This window comes from Rhipicephalus microplus, chromosome 8 (assembly GCF_043290135.1).
Source record: "Rhipicephalus microplus isolate Deutch F79 chromosome 8, USDA_Rmic, whole genome shotgun sequence".
Taxonomy (NCBI): Eukaryota; Metazoa; Arthropoda; class Arachnida; order Ixodida; family Ixodidae; genus Rhipicephalus; species Rhipicephalus microplus.
Window position 1 is genome coordinate 7673728 of NC_134707.1, and position 17695 is coordinate 7691422.

Here is a 17695-nt window from a genome sequence, read left to right on the forward strand (position 1 = left end):
TTTATAAGTACTACTTCTTCTTTGGACTGCATCTGTACGTCATTTATAGCACGTCTGGTAGTCTGTTTATCAAAGGGCCAGTCTGCAAGCTCAGTTTTTTTTCACCGCCCCAAACAAGCTGGGCAATTCATAGAGTAAACCGTGGCGATCACGTTTCTAAATAATAATTACAGCGCTGCCCAGAGCCTTCATTTCGAAAAGCTATTCCCGCGCTCCTTTTTTACGCTTGACCAAGCCTCAGTCGCGGATTGGTGACATGATCACGTAGCACGCAGCTCGTCGATTGGTCTAAACATGCAGTCACGATGACGGGCTACGCCTTCACTTCCCAGTGAGAGGAAGGGTAGTGAGGCTGCACAAAAATAAGGTAAGTGTATGGGAAATTTTGTCCCGATAATTTTTGAGCGGGGCTGGCCTGCACTAATGAGCAGGCCAGCCCGCTAGCGAGAGGTCCGCGGGTTTGAAACTTTCAATTTAAATCTAGAATTGTAATTCGAACTCTTACTCGTTGCTGAAGTTCTTCAGTTTCCGATTTATACGAGCCAGCCAAACCGCTCTTTTCGCGCTGCCATTTTATCGCCAAATTGTGCCGATGCCCAGTTTTCTGGACGTCACTTAAATCGAGATGGCTCACGCTTAGTGAATCACCACAAGCACTGCTTGCGCCAGCTGCAGCACAAGCAGTCCAGCAAGGTGCGAAGCAGCGGCATGGTATACGAGGTACAAAACGACACTTCACCACATTTGCCTGCCCGGCCGATCAACGTGATGCCGCCATTTCCCCCTAAATAATTCTGCCTACTGTTGCGACTCTGGGTCCCGTGGGTCTCAGTTTGGTAGCGGGCCCCGTCCTAGGGCCCATCGTCGAACAAGTCAGATGAGGCGCTCGTAATAATGGCAATTTATTTACATGGTTAGTAACTGAGAATTCGAAAAAAGGTGATCAAGTAGAAGTCAAGAACTGTACATGAGAACCGTTTAACTGTGGAACTTAAAATCGCCACGTTTCCAACCCTGGGCGCATTGTCCGCGGCTTCCGCCAATAGGGCGCTCCATGGTCTAGGTGCTCCACCCACAAAGGAGGGGAAAGACACCACACAATGCATGTAGAGGGGGCACAGTCTACACGATGCCCAAATATGGTCACAAACGCACTGCACCGACGTTTCGCACACGTCACGAAGATTTCGCGCACGTCCGATGATCTTAGATCACCTTGGTTTCCAAGGCTCTTCTGGTAGTTGTGTGAGGTTCGAAAAACCGGCTCCCGGTACACGTGTCAAACTTGCCTGACTGCGTTCGGGTAGGACTACGTAGTGGTCCGCGTGCATATCGTCAAAACATGCCACTTCATTCAGCCGATCCTATGGAGAAAGGGGGAAGGAGGAGTAGTAGACTAATCCCTCGTCGTCGAGGCGAACTCCCGCAAGGGCTGCAGCAGATAGTGCCTTTTCGTCTCCTTCTACCCCACATTCTATTCCTCGTTGTTTTCTAGAAGATGCGGCTTAGCTGCGAATATCCGGGGCTCCGCTTCTCCTCGCAAGATGCAGCCACAACCAGTTTGGCTTTAGCTTTCAGCCCAAACTGCAAATACAACGCTGGTTTGGAGCTTTCCAGATCCACGGCGACTCCAAAATGGCCCAGCTGCTTCCTTGTTTGCCTCGAAAGCCTTGCTAGAGTCGAGCTCACAATGGCTTTTCCTGGCTGGTGCGTTTTCTTTGCGCGAACCAGTCCTGGACCCCTTGTTCGCGTTTTGCTGACAGGAAACCAACCGGTCTTGACGGCACATTTTTGCTCGGAATGCGTCGAAATATTTTCGTCCCGTTCACAAAGACTTCAATAATAGTGACGCTCATAACACTACGCTCCCGGTGGCCGCGCTGACGTAGCGTGACTTCTATGAAGACGCAGATAAAAGAAGGGCAGCTGCGCCATTCCAACCTCGAGGATTCCACCTCCAGGATTTCGCTGACTGAGGTAAATATGATTGTGGAAGGGACACGCGAAGGAAAGATAGCTCGGCGATTTGGGACCGATTCATTGAGTGTGGTGCTGAACCTACCCGGATGAAGTAGAGATAAAGCGAATAACCTTTTGTTTTTTGCGTTTTTTTTTCTTAGCATTTATATCTTGGTCTTGCGTCAGTTTTAAGTGCATGCATGCTCTGTGCGAAAAGGGCGTGCAGCAGAAATCCGCAAAGGAGCGTGTCTGGGTGATCCATCTGCAGATGCAGATATGCCTAGATTGTATTTTTAAGATTAGTAATGACACTTATTTCTGCCGCAAACTATAAGCAGGTCTCGGTGCCGCGTCATTGCAGGAAGGAAGGTTCAGGGCAAAAGGAGTGAAAAGGCACTTCCCAATTCCCACACCAACGCATGCCACGTCGCGGTACGTTCGGGAGAGATGGGCATCTGGGCGGACTGCTCGATGAATACCAGCAGAAAAAACGGCTCCAAAAAGACGAGATGAAGAACGGGCATGGGCTACGCGTCGTTGTCGCTGCCTAACAGCCAGTGAGTGCCCCCCCCTCCCCCACGTACACACTCAGTATTGCCATTTAGCAGGCTTTATGGCCATTGGAAGTACGGTTGGACATTTATTTATTTATTTATTTAGAAAATACAGCAGGCTAGAATAGCCCAGATAGGAGTGGGGGTGGTACTGTATGAGAATATGACCCCCCCCCCCCCCCAAAAGAAAAAAGCAATAATACAGGAGGCACAAACAGGTAAATGTACAACGCATTATGGTACAAGATCTAAGTTACTTCAAAAAACAAATTTTGAATACACCTTAACACGTTTCAAGATTCAAAAATGTGATGTGGTAGTTCGTTCCATTCTGTTAATGTGCGAGGAAAGAAAGAATATTTGAAATCGTTAGTTCGAGCAAAGATGGGAGTGAAGTTTTGTGAATGGCATCGTCTAGTTGGATGCGAAGATAACGGAGAAAGAATATTTGATAGCTCAAGTACACTTTTTTTGCTGGATAGATGGAAAATGTTTTAGTCTTGCAGTTTTCCTGCGACATTCTAGAGTTTGAATTTTGTTATCATGCATTAGTTCAGTTGGGGAATCAGATCGGCGAAATCGGTTGAAAATAAAGTGGACGGCTAACCTTTGGATTTTCTCTAGATTGTTAACCTCACATGCATATCCCAAACCAGACCTGATTATTGTATTGTAAGCTAGAGGTTTAGTACCGGGGGGGAGAACTACTTGTTACGCCATGATATTTGTAACTTTCTGTTAGTAAAATTGGGGTCTCTTTTATACTACACGGGTAAATAAACAACTGTTTCCTGTTAGTGATGCGCATGAACATAGTTTTATCAGGTTGATTGATTTGTGGGGTTTAACGTATAGTTTTATCAGGGTTTACATTCATTCCCCAGCGGTCACACCACGCAGATATGGCTTCGACAGATTGGTGCAGCGTTATTTGATCATTGAAAGAGTTGATTGAACGGAATAAAATATAATCATCGGCAAATAAGCGGATTTCTACACCTTGTTTAGCACATGTAATATTTTTTAATATAAATAAGAAAAAGCAAAGGCCCAAGCACCTTTCCCTGGGGAACACCGGAGTTAACAGGAAAAGGGTTAGAATAAACACAGTTTATGTCAACAAGCTGTGTACGTGAACTTAAATATGATTCAACCCATTTAACAATTTTAGAGAGAAAACCTACCAGATTAAGCTTGTGAATTAGTTTGGAGTGCGGTATTGAATCAAATGCCTTGCTGAAGTCAAGGAAAATTACATCGGTTTGGACTGATTTGTCTAGTACTGAGGAGAATGAATGGACACAATGAATAATTATGAATTAATTGGGTAGTTGTAGAAAAGACCTTTACGGAAGCCGTGCTGAAATGGCGATAGAACATTTCGCGCGTCTAAGCGATGCGCCAATCTGCGGGTACAATGTCTTGTGATAAGGATAAGCGAAATATTATAACAAGAAAGCGGGAAAGTGATTCAGCGTAACGACGTAAAAATACATTAGGTATGTTATCTGGACCACAAGAAGATTTTGTTTTAATGTTTAGAAGCATAAGAAAGATACCGTCGAACGTTATGAAATCGTGGTCGATTTCAGCGCAGTTTCCACTGGCATTATCGAACACGCATGGGTAAGAAAAAAACAGTGAAAGTACCGGTTGAATTCTGTTGCCATTTTTGCCTCATCTCGAATAATTTGATCGCCGAGCAAAATGCAGTTGGATCTTTTTTTGTTTAATAGTCTTTATGTAGCGCCAAAACTTGGCGGGATCGCTCTTAAGGAATCGCGGTAATTTTACAGAATAGAACGCGTGCTTACTAGACCGTATTTCTTCTGAAAGGGTTCCTTTTAATTTTTGAAACAAGGGACCCTGTGACTTTAGTTTTCTCATCCGCTTAATTTTCCGCGCTATATAAATAATTTTCCTTGTTATCCACGGATTTTTTTAGAGGATTGTTTTTTAGGTTGTTCGGGATAAAATTTTCGGGACAATAGCAACAGAGTGACCGGAGAGTACTCCCAAGGCATTTGACATCAATACTAGTAAGGTGATCAAGGGCTAAATCAAGGTAATCAAGAACTGATTCATTTGCTTTACTAAAATTTTTAAACAACTCTCTTGTTTACAGGAATTTTTTCCGCTCGACTGACTACATGTACATCAGAAAGGCATTTGCTGTGGAATACAAGGTCAAGAGCAGATGCTGCCTGTTCCTGTATACGTGTTGGCATGCTCACTGCTTGGTCCAGATCACACGCCAACATCATATCAAATACAATCTGATCACTTGAACAAGAGGAACCTAATTTGGACCAATTAATGTTCGGCAGATTCAAATCACCCGCAATTATAAGACGGCAATCGGAATATTTGACAGAAAGGTCAAATTTGACAGAAAAGAAATCGGCATCAGAAGGAGGAGGGCGGTGACAGACGCAACGCTCCATTAGGGGGTTGCGGGAAAAATTTATATTTTGAATTTGGTTTTTATTTTATGGGGTCTAAATTGAGGAGCTGGAGCCTTCGTCTGGCTAGTTGTGGGGGTGGGGTGGCCTCCATGTAAAACTTAACACCCAAAAACATGATCGATGTCACAAACAGAAGAAAAGCTAGATGAAAATCAGTCCCTGCCGCTGCAGGTTGCCCAGGCCTGTTGGGAGCAAAGTCTCCCTCAAAACATGGATTTGAACTGTGGGGACCCCCCGCTCCTGGATCAGATGTCAGTGCATCAAACTGTGGCTAAAACGCCTAGTGGCATCACTCCATGGAGCTGGGCAGAACCACTTGTGCCAGTAGTGATTACTTGCCCGCCGGACGAGGGGGAGGACCGCCACACCAACACATCATGGACAAGGGCGTGCCCGCTGCTCAATGTGCGCATAGACAGTTGCGGGTTGGTGTGCTTGGCGTTGAAACAACAGAGCGGTACCGTGCCATAGCTGACACGCTCAGCAAACCGGTCGGAGACTTTCAGGCCAGCAGGTTCTTTGAGTTTCCGGCCATGCTGGACACTAAAGCCGTGTCACAGTTGATCGAGGCGGTCAGGACATCGACTGGCACCCAAAACGATGAAGCAGTGTACTTCAGGTGCATGCTTCTCAGTGAAATCGTCATTAATGGCGAAAAACTTCAAGAACTGACACACGTGGCGACGCGCGTTGCAATTGATGCTTATGCCACGGGCATCACAAGGCACGTGGGGATGTATGGCAATGTTGCACCACGGGGAACCATCGCTGCGGTCGACTTGACCCACTTTGCGGCACTAATGACGCGGAAAGCCACCTACCCTGGAATTTCCAAAGATGTTACATTTCAGACATAAGCTTTCATGCTTTGCTATTTCTTCTAAGGGGGGTAACAGTTACGTGGGTGCTACAAATGACAGCGACGCCTCCTCCACGTGTAGACCTCTCTCTTCTATATATCTTATAATTTTGAGGAACGATTTCGGCATCATCGATGCCTTCGTGAAGCCAAGTTTCCGTGACTACGGTGACGTGGGGACAGTATGTTATCAATGTATTTTCGAGTTCAATTGTTTTAAGAATGCTTCGGACGTTGATATTAATAAGGCGCAAGGTTTTATTTAGCAGACCTTGGAACCTAACTTCGCCAACTCGCCATCATTCAGCTCACAGATATCTGTAGATATTTCTTCCTTACTTTGTTTATACCCACGCTGCAAGCGCCACAGCCTTGATTAGTTACGGGCGTATAATGTGAAGGTACGCCCACGCAGTTGTCGTCGTGCCTAATGACTCGGATAAGAACGCATGACTGGGCCGGAACACGAGTAGCAAGGCAACGTGACAACGTGAAATGACAAGCGACTTCGATAAATGATCAGATTGGCATGTATCAGAAACGGCCGATCGCCAGCAAGCTCACGATCGAGAGAGCACCGATTATCGGAAAATACAAACACATGTGACCAGGGCTTCTTCGATGGCCGCATTCTCTCGTGAGCTGTCGCACTCAGACGCAGGCAGTTGGGGGGCTCGCCTTTCTTTCCTCCTAATTTGAGATCTCGAACCCCCTCTCAGGCTATATTTCTGTCTTAGGTGTCTTTCAGATAAGTTGTATTGCTGCTCTTTATTAAACACTCTGTTAAGCTTTGAGGTAGTAGTATGGCCATCACCTTTTATAGCCACATAGTACTGCGTGAAATATGGTGTGACTATAACAACACGCACACCATCTAGTTGTTTTTGTTCACCTTCTCTTGTGGCTCGCGTCCACTGTGGGGGATCGGCCAAGAATTGAGTGGTGTTATAAAATCTTAATAATTAAATAATAGAATAGCGGAAGTTATAAAATAGATACATCGGAAATTTTACGTAAAATTATGATGCTCACTCGAATCTAACAATTAAGTGCGTTTTTTATGAGATAAATAATAAATTTGATCAACACCATATTTTTCAAAAAAAATATTGAAAAATGTTGGCGCCTATATAAAGCTTCGCCTTTAGGAGTTGAAAGCGATCAACATCCTGTTCCTTGTGCGTACTTCAATCATTTAGGGCATAAAATCTTTTCGGACTTGCAATTCACCCACTACGTGGCCTTAAGGGGATAGGCGCAGTAGCGTGTGCGCCTTTTGTAGTGGGGTACCGGCTTTCAACCATGCACGCAGTCATTATGACAGTCGCTTGTTCTGACGTTAGTGGGCAATGGACGCGTGTACCACGTATTACTGCTGCAATATTTCATGCATGTTGCATTGTGGAGCATGTATACAGGACGCGTGTGTTTGTGACGAATGAAAGCTACTGTCACTGCATTTCCACGCAGATGTTCTTTTAACTGTTTTCTCAAGCAGAGGCGTGGTCGTGTGGTAGAACGTCCGCTTGCCACGCAAAGGCCCCGGTTCGATACCCGTTCTGACCCAAACAACCCTGGTTTGGTCCGCACTCTGCTCATTTTTATTTTATTTGCATCGTTCATGATTTTTCGAGCACGCAAAAGATGATTATTTGCTCACAACGAGGCTGACACTGGAATTCGCGTTGGAAAGAAATAAGTGCAACGTACCAGTGAACGAAAAACGATTGAAAAACTTTTGGTTTCATTCCGGAACGAAATGATTACGTTTAGGTCAGGTTTTCGTTCCGACACACTGAGTGGCTGTTGCCAATTTCTGGGGCACATAGGCGTTCATAGTGGTAATAGCTTTCTAATGGGCCGCACACATTTTTTAGACATATACCCGTTTATTCGGCTGCCTACTTTACTTTAGTGGGCAATGATTTGCAATGACTGTCAGCTGCTCTGGTTTATTATGAATATATACACTAATATACATTGCAATGGTGTGTACAAATAAATGGCAAATTACCCGAACTTCTAGCAACACCTGAAAGCTGTGATCCTACGCCTCGAGTGATCCTACGCCTCATCGGATGTAAAAACCTAGACGTTTTTACACCCGATGAGTGTAAATCGTGTGAGACACGAGCGAGGCTGCAACACATGCTGTGGGAGTGTACCGATAACGTGCAGCAGTCCCCTATGAACCGGGTACACATGGCGGTCTCGAAGCGCGAGGCGTGATGGTAGGTGGCTCTGCTCAGCCATGACATCGTCGCCGATCAACTGTGGTCGTTCTGTCACGCCCAGGAAGCCGCCCGTGTCCAAGGACTCGAAGCAGTCACCTAGGCTGGGGTGCCTGGTTGTGCAAATACCGCCAGACATTGTTAATAAACTTCTCATTCACTCTATCAGTGTGTGCTTCAAGTGTCCATGTTCGCTGAGCCAAGTACCATTAATTGGTCGCACAGGATGCTACACCACATCCTGTGCGACTGTCCGTTGTATGACATCCAGAGACGGTCACTGGCGTCCGTTCTTGCGCGCATCGACAACAGCCGAATGGCTGTGGACACTATTCTGTCAAGTGCCCGAGAGAAGACATTGCAACAGAAGGCGACAAAAGCTCTGTTGAAATTCATACGTGACACGGACTTGAACAAGCGTCTGTAACAGCAATGTCACACACCGCGAAAGACAAGACTGGACTATGACAGAGTGTGCGTACGTGTTCTGCCGAATGTGCTGTGTTTGTCTCTCTTCCTCCTCTACTCTCTATCTTTCATCTCCCCCATCCCCCTCCCATGCGCAGGGTAGCAATCCGGCTGCCTACAGGATGGTTAACCTCCCTGCGGTTCTTTTCCTCCTATTTTCCTTCCTTCCTTGTGAGTTAGCTTCTCTCCTTGTGCGCCCACGATAACTCTATTTTCGAGACCAGTCTTTTTTGACTCACTAATGATTGTCCCTGGACGCTTGTGCCTCATGACATTGTGATAATTTCTATCTACCCTGTGCGCCCTATTTGAAGAGATATAATAATGTGTTCACAGAAAAAAAGAACCAAAGCACCTGGCAGTCAGTGCTTATTTGTTTTTAACCAACTGACCGCATTGAGACGCCACTGAATGCGAGTCTGATGGCTATTTTCGCTGGATCTGCCAAAGTTTTATTGAAAAAAAAAATACTGATCGGTGTTCAATAATTATAGTTATCCGGTGTAACCCACTTCCTATTAAACTTTTCATATTGGTCATTCGCTCGGTGTAACATGATTACTGAAAATGAAATAAATGGACTGGGCGTTTAGCGATTGTCTTTTGTCAGACCAGCAAATGCGGTGAAACCGCAGAATGAAGCGTTTTGCACAGCTAGAAATGTCAGTTCCTTTAGCATTGTCAATCTCCAACTACAACGAGCAGTCATCCTATGAGTCACTCCATTTTCTTCGCTTTCTTTGTCCATTCTTGTCGTTTAGATGCACGCAAAAACTGGGCACTCTCGGGTCGTTAGAAAAAAAAAATGACGGTCGAGCCTTGAAAGCCTTCAGTTGAAAGAGGTTTAGCGGCAAACCGATACAGACGAGGGGAAGATAAGAGATCGAAAGGTTTTCCTTATAATTATCTCATTCTTAATCTTCCTCGCTGACGTATGGTGGACTGCACTGAATACTGCCGTTGCTGCTTATTGGATGTGGGACAGAAATCGGGAAATCTTGACCCGTCCGCCCGTGCAGATAAGCTGCATGATTATCGCATCCGTGCTTTTTTTTGTATTTGCCTCTGAAGTGGCGTTGGTAGCCAGTGGCCCAGGCTGATCACCGGTCCTTTCGAGCGATGCAGAAGCGGCGTTGTTCGTAGGGCTCTCGCAGAAAGTCGGTGCTTCGTTGACTGTGGACAGTGTCGTCTAGTTTAACCTGTCGAGGGCTGCGGACACGTCGTCGGAGCAGACGTACTGTTCTTCTCGACTTTTGGGTAAGCAGTCATTTAATCATTTATTATTTTACCGCTCGTTATTTCCTAAAACAATGAAAGATTGAAATAGTTTACTAGGTGGCTTAGCGGAAAAGTAAATCATTATCCCATTCATTTTCTATGTTGAGTAATCGCTATTCAAACAAGTGTGTGCATTGTGTATTTTAAAAGTATATCTCTTTGAGCCATAGTTATGCTGCTTCGTTTAAAATGTTACTGATATATACATATAGTGCTTGTATATGTAATGCTTGTATATGTATTTGTTTCCCTCTGTGTGTGCAACCTGTTTCGTTTGCTGGTTATGTTTCCATTTTCCCACGTAATGCGTGGCGATGTAAGAATTCTGTAATTACTGTAAATAAGTAATTATTCTTTAAGTAGCAAATACATGGACACTCTCGTCTGTGTTTTGCCACCGGCGTCAGCGTCATGCATCGTATACGTATCTATATAAGTGGAAACGCAAGAAAGAAAAATAATCTAGAAAAAAATGACCCCCGTGCGGAATCCAACGTGGGACATCTGAATTTATCTTTTTCACGACAGGTACAGCGCCCTTAGCGCGGCGAGAGCCAAAAGCAAATTTGGGGACGTTCCGGTCAACGCGACAGCGTGCGGGCTTGCGCGTTCCTTTGCACCTATCGCCTCCGAGAGGGTGTGCGGGCAGGTCTTGGAGGCCACGAGCAACCAAAAATGCTTCGGGGTGGTGCCGTTGAAGCGTTTCCGGTGTACATGCACAGATGGCGCCCGCGAAAAAAGGTCCATTGTGAGTGCGATACGTTAGCCACTGAGCCACGAAGAAGCATCTCATTCTATGTTCAAACGGCAAGCTATTTCTGTCTTCCACTTACCGGCGGTGATGGGCATCTCTGGGGGAACCATCGTGTATTCAACATTAACAGCGAGATGGCGCCACGAGCGCGCGTCGGCACATCGTCACGACGCGGCGGCGCACACTCTCGTATCCCACGCCTACTTTGCCCCGTGGAGAGGGGGCAGGGTGGACGCTCATGCGTGCGCTTGCTTATCTCGTGGTGGGGAGAATCGTACGCCTTTGGTTTTCACCGAAACGATTCTGTTGTCACCGGGCGCACTAAGGTACCTACAGTCGCTGCATAGTCTCTATTTGCAAAAAGGGCACCCTCTTCAGACACAGTGAAGTAACAACTGAGACACTTATTCGCGTGAGCAACGCGGGGCACGCTTCGATCTGCTTGCCATTCTTCGCGTGGCATTCCAATTTGTTGCTCGCGCATTCACTGCTCTGCCTTTGCGGCAGAGCTGTGACTTTTATTATTAATAATTAGGGTGGTTTAAATAACCGATGACTTAATTATGTATGAACTTACAGGACGACGTTGAGTCATGGTGATTTCTTTAAAATATGAAAGACAGGAGTAAAATATGCTACCCATAGAAGATAATCACATGGGTGGTTACCGCACATACAAGCGCTACAATGATTCTTTCCCAGCCGCGACGTATGCGCAGTTTACAAACACATGAACGCGCACAGTAAGCGCCACTCTCATAGTCAAAGTTGTCGAAATTGCCTAAGCCCTCCTCTACGGCGTCCTTCATTATCGTATTTTCGGGAGGTTCAACACCAGATAATATTATCAGAAGACTTTTTTTCTTTATTTATTTCAGCATTCATTTACAACAAATGCTAGGACAGGAGCAAAAAGGCGCTATCATAGCGTCTTGACGAAGGCCCCTGCCCCTACAGAATTTGGCAGGAGACAACACACGTACACAAAAACTGAAATGCATCGATATACAGAATATCTTTCGGGAAAAAAATAATAGAACTAATAAAACACTGAAATGTTTGTTGCAATTTGACAGCACAACAAAAAGTTTCCTTTTTTTCCTTACACAGAAGACACTTTTTTTTTTTTAGTGAACAGTTCACAACGTTTACAAAACCATTCATTTCTCCGTAGAATCAAGCTACAAACGCGTAAATAAAGTAGGCTTTCAACACTCCTTTCTCGTGCCACGTCGCACCTCTCAGCACAATGGTCGCACCTTCCAAATCTGCGGCGAATAGCTGAAAAAAAAATGTGGAAAATAGGCAAGTCGGGACACTCCGAACCCCCGCCCCCCCCCCCTTTTTTTTTTCTCCCCTCTATTCTGGAGCCGCCAGTGTCACAAAAAAGCTTATACTAAAACCGGTTTCCCAGCATTGTTGTTTACTAGTGTTATTTACGGCAATACAGTGCTGTTGTGGTCGGAACGTGGCTATTTCGCTGTTAATTACCTGAATTATCCTTCTGCCAATTCAAACCCAAAGGAGGTAAGCCAGGCAAGGCTGGCGTCGGAAGTCCCAGCAGTAAAGGCAGTAGATCCCCCCCCCCCCCTTTCTTTCTTCCCGAGATAGCTTTCCGTACGCGACTTGTCCACAGTGATTAGGTAACATTGTCGTGCTTTGTGTTTGTACGAAGTGGACGGCGTAAATTATAATGCACAAAACAGTTTACGCGCAATCCACGTGTTTTTTCTGACTTATAGTCGAAGAATAATCAAGTAGGTCAGTGCAATATTACCGCTTATCGTTGTTGCGTGGTCCTGTTCAACCCCAGAGCTCGCGCACTGGGGATATTCGAAGCGAATCCGGCTTATCGTGTGATAACCTTGCCGGCCTCTGACCTCCAGCTTTTTACAGGATAGTCTTTGGGTGCGCAGTGTTGTTTTTACAGCGAGGTTGTCTTATTCTGCCCTGTGTCGCTGTAGTTGCAGTATTAGCAATACAGTATGGCAGTTCTAGTAGCAGCACCAGGATTAGCAGTAGTATAGTTGTAAGCACGCACCCGCACGTGACAAGAAAGTGAACAAAGAAATAAGGGGAATAATGATGCAGTTGAAATATATATGAAACGGAAATGGGTATGATCACAGCCGGAAATTATTGTGATAATTTTTTGGACCGAATGTCATTACCAGAAGCATAACTTGTTGCCTTACGTTTTCATATCGTGAAACTAGTCGAACTTTTTTTTGCTTCTATTTCAAAATAGTGCTTGAAGACGCAATATATTTTCTATGCGTTATATTGGCAGCCTGCTGCAATGTCTATTTGCGGGCTTACCTCATAAGTCTAAGACGTGTTCAAAAGAATACGAGAGGAGGAAGAATGCCCCACGAATAAAGAAGGAGAGCGTGAGACAACACGGCTGGTTGACGTGAGCGACATTCGAAGCCGCTATACGAGCGTTATAGTCTTCTACAAAAAAGAATGCTCGTAGGATGCCTACCATCGGTGTCACGTGTCACAGAACGTTCTCTACTGGAACGGTTTCTTCGTGAACATTGGTCTGGAGCTCCAAGAGAACAGCACAAGACACAGGTCCTTCACCGCATTGAGTGAATTTTTCAAGATATCTTGTCGGCCCACAGGCGGCCACACTTCTGTACTGGCTGTCGACGAAACACAGATGCGTCAGCGATGCTTCCATCAGCGAGGACGTCTTTGTAGGAAATGGGGATGTCGTGTGTGGAGCTCTCAGTGACGGCGTTGGTGTCACGGGGGTTATTATGATGCTGTCCAGGGCGATTTGAGCAGTTAACTTGTATCATCACTTAGTTCTATGCAGCGTTTGACGAGATTGAGCAGGATCACTGACGCGCAAGACGCATTCTCGGCAAAGCATGCTCGTGTGATCCAGAAGAGCCCTTCTTCTACGGTTGTCCTTGGCCCAGTTCTCTCCCCACAGCAACGTAGTCCAGAGCTCTTCGCCATCTTCGGAGATATCTGCCGAAGCTTGCATTCGGTGTGCATGGTAGCAGGGACCCAATTAGGACTCTGCAACTTGCGGCCACGTCTCGGATGTGCTTTTTTGCGTAGAATCCTAGCCAGTTACTCACGACTCTACAAGTGGCATCCCGAGAACTTGGCCCAGAGGCCGACATCCAAGCCGTCTGCAAGGCTGTCTCGGGGATCTTTGTTCTGACCCAGCTCGACATAGTTATGGAAACTGAAAGAACAGTTCGTGGTGCTGATTCAAAAGATGTTGTGTTCGTCTATCACGCTGGAGCGTTTCGGCCTCGATTACAATGACGTTCAGAAGCACTCTAAGGCGTTTCTTTACGACCGTTGCGTGGATTCGGGCACATGTACCGCAGTACATGTGCCCGAATGCTGCACGATTCACGTATTAGAGACTTGTCGCATCATGCCCTGGATAAGAGTCTTGAGGCGGACAAGCGATTCTATGGAGGAATTTCACTTCTCTATGTTTCCCTTCTGCACGCTGGAATGACAAGCATTTCTGAATGCTCTTTTGAAAAACGCGACGCTGAGTATGGCCACTATTCTTCGCTTGGGCCAGCTCCCTTCAGAATACGGCAAGTTGGTTGCAAATTCCAGAGGAGATCACGAACCTCGACTTCAAAAACTGGTTCCTCGTTATTGACGCGTTGGTTGACGGGCAACTATGAGGCGTGACTTCTGAAAAAACCTTTTGTGGTGGTCGGCTGAAAGTACAACGAGAAAGAAAAAGTGGTGACCCTCAATGTCAGACTGCCCGGCCAGTCGTCGAACAAAAGGGGGGGGGGGGGGCTGGACATTTTTGCTTCCGAGTCTTTTTGGGCTCGTTGCACTGCACGGAGAAAACCAGTAGTAGCTGAACCTGCGGTTTGGGGTGCAAAAAACATTTCACGGTAAACCTGGAGCACGGCCACTTGATCAAAATGCGGCCGTGCCTAGTCATAAAGATGAAAGAATTTCAAGTTATTTTCTCGCGTTTATCTCGTTCTTCGTCTCCCTCTCGATTGTGTTAAACAAGGTTTTGCCATTGCTCGAAGTCAAAGTGACACTGGTTGCCAGTGCAGATAAGCCCCTTGATTATTTGCGCCTTTGCCTTTGGAGTCACATGGGCAGCCACTGAGTAATGCGCAGCTGCGTCACAGAAGTGGCACTGTCCACATTCCTCGCACTGCAAGTCGCTGCTTCATTCGCTCGTTGCTTCGTCGACTGTTGAACGGTGGCGTGCTCGTGGAGTGCTGCGAACACATCGCCCAAGCGGCGCACAGTTCTTCGCACGTTTAGGTGAGCGATCATTCTTTTAGAATAGAGCTACGTATCCGTGTATTATCAGGGTTAATTTGTTGTTTACTTTCAAGTGTTGTTGAAGTTATGTAGTTTCTGCCGACCCAATGTCGCCTCGCTGGTTACGGTTATCGGCAGTTGACCCAAAGGATGCGTGTTCGATCCAGGGCGTAGCCATCCCGTTTCAATGAATGCGAAATGTTAGAGGCCCGTGTGCTTAGACTCGGAAGTACACGTTGTTGGGCCAGTCGGTTCATGTTCAATTAGAAACCACAGTTTTGGCTATTGAAAAAATGATGAGGAAAGCAGGAACTGTCAGTAAAGGTGAAAATGGGGCTCATTGACCGGCCCACTGCAATACCCACGAATGCGAGCCGTATATCTACATAACATTCAGATTCTCGGGAGAGGCAGGGACAGCACTTCTCGATAACTGTTGGAAGTTTTTCGCATAAAGGCACGAGGTTCATTGTGCATTAGTGAGACTTCATTGTTCCTTTAGCGGACAGAGAGCATGTTTTTGCATTGCAGGTTGTTATTAAGGCGTTATACCATCGTTAATTTGTCGTTTCGCGCATGTCCATACACATGCGTTGTATGACACTAAAACGCTACCTGTTCGATGTATGTCTTGTTTCAGTGCATGCCTTTGCATATGTATAGCACTGCAGTAATTTTGAAACCCCCGCCCCGCCGCGGTGGTCTAGTGACTAAGGTACTCGGCTGCTGACCCGCAGGTCGCGGGATCGAATCGCGGCTGCGGCGGCTGCATTTCCGATAGAGGCGGAAATGTTGTAGGCCCGTGGGCTCAGATTTGGGTGCACGTTAAAGAACCCCAGGTGGTCGAAATTTCCGGAGCCCTCCACTAGTGCGTCTCTCATACTCATATGGTGGTTTGGGGACGTCAAACCCCACATATCAATCAATCAATAATTTTGAAACCCAACTGAAAGTTTCCGCTCCTCTTGAACCCTTTCTGCGTTGTTCATGTGCGCGAAATAGCCACAACTGTCGCTTCTAATTGCTAAGATTTAGGCGCACGTTAGGAAGCCCCAAGGGTGAAATCTTTGTGAAAGCGGCGTAAATTGAAAATACGTGAGCATGTCGTGAATTTCTTTGATAGAAAAGGAAATGACCTTTTTCGAAAGAGCACTACATCGGGGGGGGGGGGGGGGGGGAAGGGGAGTAGCTGAAGCGCGCTGTCGTACTGCACCTTTGACATTCGTGTTTTAGTTTGTCATAAATATATAGGCCTCGTTTCTAAAACAAATTCAGTCGGAAGATTGCGCCCGTACGTGTTTCATCGGTTGTTCAAAAAAATTTTTGCAAAAGGAGGAATGGCGAATTCCATAGGTAGTGAAGCGTGGAAGCTTGGGCAAGTTGGTAGGACATAACTGAATGCAGGAACAGCGCAACGTAGAAGTAGTTACTTCGTAACTACGGAAGCGAAAAAGTAGTTACTTTTTCGAAGTAGTTACTTCGTAACTACGGCAGCGCTCTTTTCTGTCCTTGTTTTTTTCGCTTCCGTAGTTACGAAGTAACTACTTCTACGTTGCGCTGTTCCTGCATCCATGGATAGATCCGGAGCGGCCGCCGAAATCCCGGAGCGAGCACTCGGATCGCGTCGAGCCAGATCTGCGAGTGCTACACGTGACTACCCTGCGTGACGTCACTCTGGAAGTTGTTTACTTATATGGCAACTAAACCGGTACCGGAAACTTCCTCGACTAGCCGTATATTTTCACCCGTGCACACCACTGACCAGAAAACATTTTCTTATACATCTGTTCGCATACAACGTGTGGCTTGACGTCCTTGCTGCTGCTACGGCTAGCAGAACCAGTGCTCTTGCTGTTGCTCAAAACGAGAAGCGAACCAGCAGCAGTACGTCCAGCACAGTCACACGACGCTATTTCAGCGATGTAAACTAGTTCACGGGGAGACTAGAAACTGCCTCAAAAAAAGAAAAAAAAAACCGCCGAGGACAACCTATAGCTGCCCTACTGTACCGGAAAGGATGGCAACGCATTCTCGGTGTTTCGGCGAAATCCGTCTTTCCAAGACAGAGCCCGCGGAAAAATCTGTCGTGAAGTGAGTTGCTCTGAATCTGCCAGTGGCAAACGCAAACTTACCCCGAATCTACCAGCGGCATGCAGATTCTAGGCCATGGAGGAAAAAAAAACTTTTTTCCCGCTCGACCAGTGGAATTCACCATAAGTTATCATGGAGTACCAATTATAGCTCGAACCCATGCCTTGTTAAGAAACTCTATCGTCAGATACCGATTCGGGAGTGTGTGGCTTCTCCTCAAAATCAGTCGCACATAATCTTCCACCAATGGGCGCGCGCTCCAGGCTGACATCATGAGCCTGACAGCCGGCCACGCCTTTAAAGAACATTGCCGACTGCAGGAGCGGGACTGCTTTTTCAGCTGCGGAGGCGATTGGCTGTCAAGCTTCGGTAGTTAGCGCATTGAATATGTCTAAAGCTGGTTTATGAAACTCAACACAACTAGCTGGCCGTGGTCAGAATATACTGTGCCTCAAATGACTGGACAGTGTAAAGGGTTGAAACAAAATGAGGCGAGGGAAGGGTGTAGAATGTAATATCAACTAACGTTGCTATTGGAAAGAGATTATTTACCATGTCGCATATAAGCATAACTTCTGAACGAATCAGGCGTCATGGTTTGGGAACGTATCGATGCAGGTTTCCAGAGTGACTAAAATGAGGTGGATGATTCCGAAACACAGTAATTGTTTCACGGGAATGTTTAAGTTGATCACGTCGTGACTGCAGGAACTGTCACACGAAAAAAAAAAAACGCTTCGAGACCAGTCACATCTCTG

General features: G+C 46.2%; 1 protein-coding gene across 6 annotated transcripts in view; it reads left to right on the top strand.

Annotated features, from left to right (window-relative positions):
* Window positions 1-17695, top strand: part of LOC119164059 (uncharacterized) — a 236684-nt gene that overhangs the window by 202039 nt on the left and 16950 nt on the right. The window contains exon 1 of one of the 6 annotated variants that reach the window (XM_075870916.1): window positions 9598-9793. The exons of 4 other annotated variants lie outside the window; for them this stretch is intronic. The gene's annotated coding sequence lies outside the window, so the exon portion shown is untranslated. Of the gene's footprint in view, window positions 1-9597; window positions 9794-14511; window positions 14847-17695 lie in introns of those variants that run through there. One more of the 6 variants, XM_075870914.1, reaches the window with a different exon arrangement.